This window comes from Mizuhopecten yessoensis, unplaced genomic scaffold (genome assembly GCF_002113885.1).
Source record: "Mizuhopecten yessoensis strain PY_sf001 unplaced genomic scaffold, ASM211388v2 scaffold10573, whole genome shotgun sequence".
Lineage (NCBI taxonomy): Eukaryota > Metazoa > Mollusca > Bivalvia > Pectinida > Pectinidae > Mizuhopecten > Mizuhopecten yessoensis.
In genome coordinates this window covers 409,173-422,991 of record NW_018408614.1, presented here as the reverse complement: position 1 = coordinate 422,991, position 13,819 = coordinate 409,173, and the positions used below count along the sequence as shown (strand labels likewise).

Below are 13,819 nucleotides of genomic sequence, written 5' to 3'. Positions count from 1 at the left end.
GAAGTGCTATAAAATGTCCTCAAATAAATGTCCTTGACCTACTTTCAATATCAAAATGGTCAAATGTGTTTAAAACGTTAAAACATCTTTCAAATAATTGAAAGGCCTAGAGCAATGGTATTTGGCCACTTGACATATTTTCAAGGTCAAAAGGGTCAAATATGTATAAAACTTTAATCAACTTCTTCAGAATAACTAGGAGTCCAAGTTCAATGATACTTGGCCAGTAGGTACCTGGGACAGAGTGCTGTCAAGTTTCCTAAAATAAATTACCTTGACCTATTTGCTTTAAACAACTTCTTCAGAATAACCAGGAGTCCCAGATCAATGATTATTGGCCAGTAGGTACCTGGGACAGAGTGCTTTCAAGTTTCCTGAAATAAAGAACCTTGACCTATTTGCAAGGTCAAAAGGGTGAAACGTGTTCAAAACCTTTAAACAACTTCATTTTTAGCCCACCCAAAACATTTAAACATTTTTAGCCCACCATCATCGTCCATGGTCCGTCGTCCATTTCCGTCCTTAAACAATTCTTGTTATCGATATTTCTCAAGAAGTACCAGAGGGATCTTTCTCAAATTTTATATGCAGGTTCCCCTTGGTCCTTAGCTGTGCAGGGCAACTTTTGAGACTGATCGGATAAACAGGCAGCCATCTTGGATTTTGATATTAAAAGTTTGTTATCGCTATTTCTCCAGAGGAACCAGAGGGATCTTTCTCAAATTTTAAATGTAGGTTACCCTTGGTCCTTAGCTGTGCAGGGCAATTTTTGAGACTGGTCGGATAAACAACATGGCTGCCTGTCAGCCACCTTGGATTGTGATAATGAAAGTTTGTTATCGCTATTTCTCAAGAAGTACTAGAGGGATCTTTCTTTCTCAAATTTTATATATAGGTTCCCCTTGGGTCCTTAGCTGTGCAGGGCAACTTTTGAGACTGATTTGATAAACAACATGGCTGACAGGCAGCCATCTTGGATTTTGATAGTGAAAGTTTGTTATCGCTATTTCTCAAGAAGTACCTGAGGGATCTTTCTCAAATTTTATATGTAGGTTCCCCTTGGTCCTTAGCTGTGCAGGGCAATTTTTGAGACTGATCGGATAAACAACATGGCCGACAGGCAGCCATCTTTGATTTTGATAGTGAAAGTTTGTTATCACTATTTCTCAAGAAGTACCAGAGAGATCATTCTTAAATTTTATATGTAGGTTCCCCTTGGTCCTTAGCTGTGCAGGGCAATTTTTGAGACTGATCGGATAAACAACATGGCCGACAGGCAGCCATCTTGGATTTTGATATTGAAAGTTTGTTATCGCTATTTCTCAAGAAGCAACAGAGGGATCTTTCTCAAATTTTATTTGTAGGTTCCCTTTAGTCCTAAGCTGTGCAGGGCCTTTTTTTGAGATTGATCGGATAAACAACATGGCCGACAGGCAGCCATCTTGGATTTTGATATTGAAAGTTTGTTATCGCTATTTCTCGGGAAGCACGGGAGGGATCTTTCTCAAATTTTAAATGTATGATCCCCTTGATCCCTCGTTGTGCATGTTATATTTTGAGACTGATCATAAAAACAAAATGGATTAAAAGAAGAACTAAACAGATCTTTCTCATATTGCAATGATAGATTCTATTTCTTTCACATTAAGTATTGTACTAGTAAATATGTGAAATGACAAACTCACTTTGAAGGTTGGCTTTCATACACTGTTAACATGACTCGATCAAACAGATAAGAGAAAAGATCGAACTGACAAAGAACTAATGAAGATGGTACAAAGGTGGGCGCCAAGATCCCTCTGGGATCTTTTGTAATAACCAGGAGGCTAAAAACAATGATATTTGGCCAGTAGGTACCTGGGACAGAGTGATATAAAGTTACCACAAATAAATGATCTTGACCTACTTTCACGGTCACATGGGTCAAATATGTAAATATATTTAAACAAATTCTTCTGCAATACTAGGAGGCCCTGGGTGATGATATTTGACCAATAGCGTGCTTGGGTAGAGTAGTATAAAGTTCTGTTTAGTCTGAAACATTCTTAAGCCAAGGAGACTCAAAGTATGGACATACAGTACATTTCACCTAATATCACGTCTGTTAATGTCACTTTTCGGTTATTATCATGTTTTTTGGATGCATCGTTTTTCCTGCTATATAATCTATGCAATTCAATTCTTTTATTATCACCTGATTTTATGTTGATTTCTCTTAATATCACTTTATTTTGGCCACTGCCACAAAAAAAATACAGGTAAATGGTGGTAATGATTCATGATAAATGCCCTGGGGACCTTCTTTCACACCCTGGACGCATTATGTAAACAATGCCTTGACCTAACAGGGTATTTTTTACACCTGGCTGACTGTCAAACAATAGGTTACACCTGGCTGACTGTTAAACAATAGGTTGACTTACATACTTGTTAACATGATATTCACCTGTGGTTGGGGAGCTAGGGCAGTCTAACATCTGTAAACTTTTCTAATGCCAAGTGTGATGTATTCTTTCAACTAATTATAACATGTGTACTATCTTCGATTACACACTTGCAGCAAATATCTAAGGAAATTAACCCATAAAAAGATGTTACTAGAGAAAGAACAGTATATATATCAAGATATAGGTAAATATTTACCAAGTCTCATGTTTACAATTGAATTTGATGCAGAATACCAGCCAAACACTTGTATGCCTACATCACTACTGCAGTAAACAATCATAATTACAATCGTACTGATCGTCATTTTGCTACTTAACAATATGAAATGTAACTGCGTACTGAAATGAAATACAAATAATAAATTTATTTCTATACTTATATCTATATTTCAACTAGGGTATAGAACAAGGTTAGTTACAAAATATCAATCTTCTTCATAGAGCCACATCACTTAGGCATTTGACTAAGTTCACTTCCGGTTTTGAGGGTTGAAAAACATCAAAAAATATGTATTCTGTTTATGTCATGTTTCGGTTAATATCATGTTTTTCTCTGACAAATGGGAAGTGATATTAAGAGGAATCTACTGTATTTGCAAAAGGACTTTTATTGATTTTTTTTCCATGATTGCTCAAATATCCAGGTGAGCGATACAATACAGGCCCTCTGGGCCTCTTGTTTAAAGCTAAATTCTAGTGAGCTGATTCTGCTGAAATTTATTGGAAATAACAGGACATGCTGTCTGTACAATTTCACTTTGAGTAACTAAATTTCATATGCAAGCACATCTTGGGATGGCAGAGTGTCAAGTACAAAAAGGTAGGTCACTGTGACGTATGGTTTTACCTTTGATCTTATACCCTATTCTATGCTAATTCACCTTGATTTGCTAGATTTTGTATGCAAGTACTTCTTGGGATGAAAATTTCAATGTGACTTATGTTTGCCCTTTCCTCAAGCTTTGCAATGCTTTGCCTTGTTCATTCATAATGAAAATAATAATTTGAGGTTCTTATATACCGCTTTATCACAACCTAGTTCGAAGGTCGTCTCAAAGCGGTTCACAGATTATTATCCGTGGTTATAGGGCCTTTGCAACCAGCCAATATCTTTCTCAACTCCGTTGGGAGCATACGGCCGGTGCTGTCATTTCGGCGCTCACAGCTAGCATTCTACAATTCTAGCACTACCCAACCACGTACTCATTTACAGCTGAGTAGACTGGAACAATCAGAGTTAAGTATCTTGCTCAAATATAAAACACAGTGCCGTACAGTGACTCGAACCCGCAACCATTCGGTCACAAACCCAGCGTCCTACCATTAGACTACCGTGCCTCATTAAATGTTCCGAAAGAACTATTACTGCAGGGGGGGGGTATAATCTACCATTCATGGTGACATTCATGGTGACAGTTCTAGTTTTTTTAGTTGATTTGTATTTCAGTATCACACACATCTTTCAAGTAGATTTTGAACTTAAATTCAAATAACACTGAACTGATTTGGCTGACATTTATTTGATATTAACAGTGTATGGTCCAGACCTTTTCTTTTCATCTGGAGTTTAGTCCAAAGTGGCAACCACAGCAGACATCTTCAAAATCTATTTTCAATATAGAGCCAAAATTCCTCTGAATCAATTTTGTTAGGAAAAGGTAGGTGTATAAGCATGAAGTTTTCTCATTTTGGAGTCAAGTTGTAATCCAATGTAGTGCCATTAACTTTGCGAAAAGAAATGTTCTTGACCCAGGTTGCATGGATCAAACACTCCAATGATTAATCTTAAAAAAAAATTGTATGACATTGCATATGGTATTTGGCCGATAGCTGAAATGCAGTGGTCTAGATCTTTGATCCTGGGTGCTTCTAATTGTAAACGTCTCGAGATACAGAACGATAACATTGTCAATGCTTCAATATCTGGAGCGACACTAGAAGGTATATCCCAAGTCATCCAGCATGCCCAATCAATCCTGGAAGGTGAAAAGGTAAATAAAATAGTTATTTGCCTAGGAACCAACGACATAAGCAAGAACAAACAAGCCCCAGACGATGTTTACATCAATGTCACAGAGGCGCTTCAGCAGGTACAAGATGACTTCCCGGAGGTTGATGATATAGGTGTGTGTACCGTGATCCCTCGTAAAGGAAAGAGTAACAACATCATCACGCTAAATGAGACCACTAAACTCGTAAACTCATTTATCGCCAAGATGTGTCAGCGAAACAAAAAGTTACACATTATAGATGTGTTCAGTGAATTAATATCGAACGGGACACCATGTAAGACCAACTACGACCCGAACGATCCCAGTGGCATTCACGTAAGTAAATGCGGTGCTGGCAAAATGGCTGCCTCGTTGTTGCATTTTTTGGACACAACCGACACAACGTTGTTACCCATGCGCACACCGAGTGGCATGAGGAAACGCAAAAAGAGTAGTACAAAAGGCTTTTGATAGAAGCGAGGGGCATACCATGTAAATATCTAAAAGAAATGCTTTTAAAAAATTCAAAAACATGTATCCAAACTAATGGTTTTACATCTAAATATTTCAACACCTCAAGATCAGCTCGTCAGGGATGCCCGATCGCCCCACTTTTATACATTATTCAAGCAGAACCACTTGCATGTGCTATCAGAGCAAACCCAGAAATATTAGGCATCCGAGTACCAGGTAATGATAAGGAAATAAAATTAAGTATGTTTGCAGATGATACTCAGCTAATCAATCAAACAGAAAAATCCATTCGAGAAGCTTATAAACTATTAAAATCATATGAAAAAGCATCAGGTGCCAAGATTAATTATGAAAAGACTGAAGGTTTGTATATAGGACTATTGAAAAATAAAGACCCAACATTTAATATCATAAAATGGACAAAAACAAATGTGAAAACTCTAGGAATTCATCATGGATATATGATAGATAATGACAAAATTTGGCAAGAAAAAATTAACAAAATAAAACACTGTCTGCAAATTTGGAAAACCAGAAACTTAACATTTAGCGGGAAAACTTTAATCATTAAATCACTAATAATATCTATTATAGGATATGAAATAGAAGCGAGGGGCATACCATGTAAATATCTAAAAGAAATTAACAAGATAATTTGGGATTACATCTGGGATGGAAAAGTAAATCAACTGGAAAGAAAAATGTGTTGTAGTAAAATAAAAAAGGAGGTATGGGAATGGTAGATCTTGAAACATATGTACAAAGTAAACAAATCAAAACTATATATAAGATAATCCACTCTAAAAATGAGAACTGGAACTCTATAGGTAGATACTATCTTACTAAATTAGACATCAAGTATATGTCAAAAATGTTTTTGTGCACTTGTTCGGACCTACAGGGCCTTGATATTAACAGAATACTACCAACTTTTTATGAAGATAGCTTGAAAGCATGGGCAAAACTTAAAGGAGTTAACGCACCACTTAAAAAAAAGAAATTCTAAACCAAAATTTATTTGGGAACACCTACATACAATTTCGGAACAAAGCCTTATTTATACAGTCTTTCTCATTAAGTGGTATCACAAAAATAGCAGATATTTGGGATGATGAAAAGAAGGAATTTAAAGGGAATGATATTATATTTGCAAAACTTATCAATAAACAGAATTGGATATCAGAAATCTCTAAAATTAGGAAAGCTATACCTCTAAATTTTCTCAGAATATTAAAAGATCCTACTGAAAATAATCAAATAGATAATCCTAAGTCAGAAGACCTCTTCATAAATAATAAATTTGAAATAATTTTGCCATTATGTAAAGGAACAAAAATTATGAAAAATAAAGACTTAAAAATTACCATGCTACAAAATACATTACTCCCAAAAACAAGACCTAAATCAGAAATAAAGTGGGAAGATGAACTTCAAAAAACATTTAATTGGGAGAAAATATGGGGAAATAATAAATGTAAACTGATTGCAACAGAAACAAAAATAAGGGAACTTCATTGGAAATGTGTACATAAAATAATTTATACTGAATATAAACTCCATGTTATGAATCGATCCAACGGTATATGTCATATGTGTCATATTGAATTAGAAACATTGAGCCACCTATTTTTGCATTGTAACTTTGTTACTCAAGTGGTAGAACTCATACAAAATAATGTTATAAATAAAATACCTGGACTATTGATTACTTTGAACAAAGAAATAATATTGCTAGGAGAATGTTCAGATACAAACACAGCAATAACAAACACTGTTGTCTATACAATGAAATGGGTTATCTGGAAAACAAGAAATATAATAAAATATCAAAACAAGAGACAGACACCACTATCTACATTTAAAATGTTTAAACATGTATTATTAGAAAACTTAAAAGTATTTACAAAATCAAACTCAATAAGAGATACAAAATCTACACGTATACTAATTCAGAACTATAAATTATTGCAAGGTATATTAACTAGCACCTAGACATATTGAAGCCTGGTGTTGGTTTTTTTTTGGGGGGGGGGGGCGGAAAAGAAAAATGTTTTTGTTTAATAGATTATACCCTGACTATTATCAACACATACTCTAGAACTATAACGCTAACATGGCACTTTAATTCGCTGAATTGGATGATGTTATACCATACGAAGCATTTCATATACTAATATTTACCATATAATAACGTTGTGCGAATCGAAGTCTGTGCACCATCGTGACTATAACCGGAAATCAGACACTGGATTATAATACAATTTCAATTAGAATAGAGTACGGACAAGAATATCCGGAAGTTTATTTTTTATATCAGAATGTGAATCTTTACTTATTTGTTAATATATAATGTAAGACGAATACTGACACTTGATAGAATATTTTGAACAGTATATACATTATTTAAAGGCGATTCTTGACGCTCATGTACATTGTATGTATATTTATATATATGTTTATGTCATAAAATTTTGAAAATATAATAAAAAAAATAAAAAAAGGAGGAGTTCCGTGGACAAGTATTTCACACAAAGGGGCATAACTCCACCAAAAAGGGTCGGAATCTCAAATTAAAATGCCGATGCACAACTACAAAAGATAACGATCATTCATCCAAAGTTTCAATGAAATCCGCCTGTTAGATGAAATCCGCCTGTTAGATGCAATGCAAATATCTCCTCAAACGTATAGATGTAATACAGATATATCCTCCAATTCTAGGGATCAGGCTGATAAGCTCTCCACTGTATAACCAAGAGGTTTGGGGCCCATGCTTTTGCTTTTGCACAACTACAAAAGATACCGACCATTCATGCAAAGTTTCAATAAAATCCGCCTGTTAGTTAAGGAGAAGTTGCGCGGACAAGCATTTCGTTAAGGAGAATAAAAATCTTTGTTTCAACACAACAAACTTTCCCACTGGAATCAGCGACTGGCACAATATAATAGCAACATCAATAAAAGGTAGCGTGCAGACTACACATCAAACTAAAATGACATACAGAAGCTTCAAACATTTTAACATAGAAAATTTCAATAAAGATCTGGAAACATCACCTCTGCCTACCACCACTGAACAGTCGAAATTATCATCCAAATCAGTAAATGAAATGTATGAAAACTTCGAAAATTCAGTAACCAACACTATAAACAAGCATGCACCAATGAAAACCCAATCAAATCGCAAGAAAAACTTTCCCTGCATGAATCAAAACTTACGGAAAGCTATACACAGAAAACACATGCTATATAACAAATATACTAAAACCCGAAACAACAATTCATGGGAAAAATACAGGATTCAAAGAAACCATGTCAACAAACTAAAGAAATCCTCAATAAACAATTATTTCATGGAAAGATGTACTGGTGGAGCTAAGAACACTGATTTCTGGCCTACAATCAAACCATTCCTTTCGAACAAAAACAAACACCAATCTAACATAGTGTTATTGGAAGATGACAGAATTGTTTCTGACAAAACCGAGGTATGCCAAACTTTTAACAACTTTTTTGTAAATGTCGCTAATGATATAGGAGAACACATTGATTTTAACCCAGACACACACGAGAGCATTAACATAATCAAAGAAAACTCAGACCACAATTTGCAATTTAACTTCACCACGGTTCAGGAAGAGGATATTACAAAAATAGTTTCACGTTTAAACATTAAAAAGGCTCCCGGTGTAGATCACATCAGCGCAAAACTCATCAGAGCAGGACAACACTCCCTTACCCCTCATATAACCAAACTCATCAACACAACCATCACTTCTGGAATTTTCCCCGACAATTTAAAGCGTGCCCAAGTCCAACCCATTTACAAGAAAAAAGACAGACTAGATAAAGGTAACTATCGCCCAGTCAGCATACTACCATCCATATCCAAGATCTATGAACGAACACTTTTTGACCAACTCAGCAAATTTTTCGACCATATTTTTGACAACTTTCTCTGTGCTTTTAGGAAAGGATATGGATGCCAAACCGTACTTTTAAGAATTATTGAAGACTGGAATTTTTTTTTGGATGATAACAAATATGTAGCTGCTATTCTGATGGATTTATCTAAAGCATTTGATTGTCTCCCACATGAAATTCTTCTTGCCAAATTATCAGCCTATGGAGTTTCGGAACATTCATCAAACCTAGTAGAAAATTATCTTACCAACAGAACACAAAGAATCAAGATTCAAGACTCTTTTAGCAGCTGGAGTAATATCATAAAGGGGGTACCCCAAGGCTCAATCTTAGGCCCACTTCTTTTTAACGTATTTGTTAATGACATCTTCCTCGCTGTAAAACACTGTCAACTATACAACTATGCTGATGAAAATACCCTGTCACACTCATCTACAAACTTAGAAAAACTGACATCCGCACTTGAAGAAGACACCAAAAATCTCATACACGCGTTCGATATAAATAAAATGAAAGCAAACCCTGACAAATTCCAAGCACTTGCAATAGGTAAAAAAAGACCTGGTCAAAAAAAAATTCTTTCCAAATAGATGATATTTCGATCCCATGTGAAGAAAGTGTAAAACTACTAGGTGTTGACATTGACTTTAAGCTCTCTTTCGATCTCCACATCAAAACTATATGTAGAAAAGCCTCACAACAACTAAATGTACTCTACAGAATTAGAAAACACCTGAACAGACTAAATAGACTCACAATCTTCCACACCTTCATACTATCACACTTTAATTTTTGCCCACTCTCCTGGCACTTCTGTTCGGAAATAAATGTTAAAAAATTGAGAAAATTCAGTATAGGGCACTCAGATTTATTTATGATGACTTCTCAAGCAACTACGGTGAACTTTTGGCCCGGGCAAAGATACCTACTTTGAAAATTAGAAGAATGAGGCAACTGGCTATAGAAACCTACAAAATCATACACAAAACAACATCGCCATGTCTCCACAACATTGTCACACCCAAGTCTCAAAATTACAGCTTCAGATATACAAACATTTTGGACATCCCACATGTTAAGACTACTACATACGGTATAAAATCCTTCAAATATGCAGCAGCCTGTCTTTGGAATAATCTTCCTGAAAACTTTAGGACCACAACAAATTACGGCCACTTTAAATCTTTAATATCCTCCTGGAACGGAACCAAATGTAAATGTGCAGCCTGCAAATAATAAATATCTCACCTTACTCTAACCTCATTTTCTCTTTATCCAGCCTACAGTGCCTCCATTGAGAACTTTTAACTTCAAAGCCTTGTTTTAACTTAATTTATCTTAATTCAATTTATTTGATATATGGTATATGGACTTTGAGTGTTGTGAAACACTAAACCTATTATCAAAGTAATATATAAACAATATGTGTGTGATATAAGTAAATGATGTCTTAATGTATTGTATTTTATGTACCATGTATCTGTATGTGTATATGTATATGTCGGTCAAAAGCTCTTCAGAGCTTATGTTATTTTGTTATATACCCACCGACTCTAAATAAAATTTATCTTATCTTATCTTATCTTATCTTAGTTAAGGAGAAGTTGCGCGGACAAGTATTTCGCACAAAGGTTTATAACTCCATCAAAAAGAGTCGAAATCCCAAATGAAAATGCCGGTGCACAACTACAAAAGATACCGATCATTCATGCAAAGTTTCAATGAAATCCGCCTGTTTGTTAAGGAGGAGTTGCGTGGACAAGTATTTCACACAAAGGGGCATAACTCCATCAAAAAGGGTCGAAATCCCAAATTAAAATACAGGTCCACAACTACACAAGATACCGATCATTCATACAATGTTTCAATGAAATCCACCTGTTAGTCAAGGAGGAGTTGCGCGGACAAGTATTTCGCACAAAGGGGCATAACTCAATCAAAGAGGGTCGAAATCCCAAATTAAAATGCCGGTGCACAACTAAAAAAGATAACGATCATTCATGCAAAGTTTCAATGAAATCCACCTGTTAGTTAAGGATGAGTTTTCCGGACAAGTTACTGTGGACGACAGACAGACAGACAGACAGACAGGGTGATTCCAGTATAGCCCAAGTTGAGAGTTGGTATTCGAGGTTCGGGAATGTGAGCCTCTGGAGAGAGAAGCAAGGGAAGGCCTCGGTCGGAGCTAGGGGCCAGGGATGGCGCGGGTAGAGAACTTGGTGTGTTTTAAACTACCTGTTTGATGTTGTAACTCTATATCATCTGGATGCTTGTAAATTTGCTGTTGTGTTCCAGAACTATGTTAAAAGGGACATTTACTTAATTTTGGAGATCTTGCAGAGAGAGAGAGAGCCTACTCCAAGATAGGGGTATAGTCTCTGATTTTACAATGACTGGTTAAACGTTTTCACTACATGACTATTCCTCGTCCTCACTTGACGTCATAAAGTTATTGTAGACGCTAGATACGGACACGCCTATACTATTCAGGATTGGGGAGTAATCCGATTCCGGCCAAAGCTTTTTTAATATTGATTCCTTCAGTTTGAATCGCTAATGGTTTCTGCTTCATGATTAAACAAATTCTTAAATCATTTGCAGAAAACTTTAAGAAGTTGCAGTTGTTTCATTTTGGCTGACTGGCTGGTCCAGCACAATCCTTTTCGCTGATTGGTTGGTTTCAGCTCAATTATTAGCTCAATTCTTTTAGCTGACTGGCTGGTTTCAGTAATATCCTGTAAGCTGACTGGCTGGTTTCAGCCATAACCTATAGGCTAACTGCCTGGTTTAAGCCCAATCCTGTAGGCTGACTGGCTGGATACAGCTCGATTCTGTAGGCTGACTGGCTGGATACAGCTCGATCCTGTAGGCTGACTGGCTGGTTTCAGCCCTATCCTATAGGATGACTGTCTAGTTTCAGTCCTATCCTGTAGGCGGAATGGCTGGTTTCAGGCCTATACTGTAGGCGGCATGGCTGGTTTTAGCCCTTCTGGCTGGGTTCAGCCCTATCCTGTTGGTTGACTGGCTGGTTCCAGTTCTATCTTGTAAGCTGAATTGTTTGTTAAAACTCTAACCTGTAAGCTAAATGGCTGTATTCAGCCCTATCATGAAGGCGGAATGGCTGGTTTCAGCCCTTTCCTGTAGGCGGCATGGCTGGTTTAAGCCTTATCCTGTAGGCTGACTGGCTGGTTTCAGCTCTATCTTGTAAGCTGAATTGCTTGTTACAACTCTTTCCTCTAAGCTGAATGGCTGGTTTCAGTTATATCCTGTAGACGGAATGGCTGATATCAGCCCTATCATGTAGGCCGACTGGCTGGTTTCAGGCCTATCCTGTAGGCGGAATGGCTGGTTTCAGCCCTATCCTGTAGGCGGAATGACTGGTTTCAGCCCTATCCTGTAGGCGGAATGACTGGTTTCAGCCCTATCCTGTAGGCGGAATGACTGGTTTCAGCCCTATCCTGTAGGCGGAATGACTGGTTTCAGCCCTATCCTGTAGGCGGAATGACTGGTTTCAGCCCTATCCTGTAGGCGGAATGACTGGTTTCAGCCCTATCCTGTAGGCGGAATGACTGGTTTCAGCCCTATCCTGTAGGCGGAATGACTGGTTTCAGCCCTATCCTGTAGGCGGAATGACTGGTTTCAGCCCTATCCTGTAGGCGGAATGACTGGTTTCAGCCCTATCCTGTAGGCGGAATGACTGGTTTCAGCCCTATCCTGTAGGCGGAATGACTGGTTTCAGCCCTATCCTGTAGGCGGAATGACTGGTTTCAGCCCTATCCTGTAGGCGGAATGACTGGTTTCAGCCCTATCCTGTAGGCGGAATGACTGGTTTCAGCCCTATCCTGTAGGCGGAATGACTGGTTTCAGCCCTATCTTGTAGGCGGAATGACTGGTTTCAGCCCTATCCTGTAGGCGGAATGACTGGTTTCACCCCTATCCTGTAGGCGGAATGACTCGTTTCAGCCCTATCCTGTAGGCGGAATGACTCGTTTCAGCCCTATCCTGTAGGCGGAATTGTCTGCTACAGCTCTTTCCTGTAGACAGAATGAATTGTTTCAGCTCAAAAACTTTGCTATATCTGTCCTTTTACAACGTTGATCGTAGGTTTTGCCTTGTTCATTCTGTCAAAGATTAAGGGCATTCATTACCGAGATTTATTCCGTCAGGCTGTTTACCTGTTATCATATACTACCTCCTCGTGCATTTAGGTGAGAATACTGTAACTAAAAGTTGTGGATCGGAACTGATCAGCCTTTTAGAGGAATCTAACTTAAATGGCTTCTGCCTGTCGCAGAATGAGAAAATATAGGTGTCTACCTCTAAGAGTTAACAGCTCTTCAAGTTTGGTATACTTTATGTTAGAAATAGTGAAGTTCAATACTGGAATCGAAGTATTGTTAAATAATTCTTTATGAAATATAATTGCTTGAAAATCAATGTGAGTGAAACAGGCCCTCTGGGACACTTGTTTTTTTAATATACGTGGCGTGTGAGTGTCGTTATCACTCCCCATTTTACTGGTCACTATAGGCCTAATCCACCCCGGAAATCTGAATCAGTGTCCACTTAAACGGTCATTCTGACTTTCTTCCGCTTTCTCTGGTCAAACGAGTGGAGGGATGTTTGAAATACACACTGTTAGCTTATAATATTTAGTTTTAAAACGACACGTGCTCGTGTGAATATGTGTGAGAGATGGACTGACATGTGACAAACACCATCAGTTGGTATAGCGTTGAACATGATGTGTTTGCTATGGAATGTTTTGTTCAAAACGCTGTCAAACGTTTGCTTGATTTTGATATGGTTTTCAATATATTTCAATAAACAAAGAAATAGTTTTAAAAATGATTCTGAAAAAGAAAAAGTATACCTATCACCTATCTTGACAAACAACTATCGTTTACTTTATTGACCAACAACTATTGTTTACTTTATTGACACACAACTATCGTTACTGTATTGACTCATACCTATAGTTTA

The 13,819-nt window shown here is 37.2% G+C and overlaps 1 long non-coding RNA gene across 1 annotated transcript; it reads right to left on the bottom strand.

The window, feature by feature from the left end:
* Positions 1 to 3,948: 3,948 nt before the first annotated feature.
* Positions 3,949 to 7,161, bottom strand: LOC110461133. Its single transcript, XR_002464091.1, has 2 exons — positions 7,094 to 7,161; positions 3,949 to 4,423 (listed from the first exon to the last, which is right to left on the bottom strand). It is a non-coding gene; the product is annotated as an uncharacterized LOC110461133 (long non-coding RNA).
* Positions 7,162 to 13,819: the final 6,658 nt, after the last annotated feature.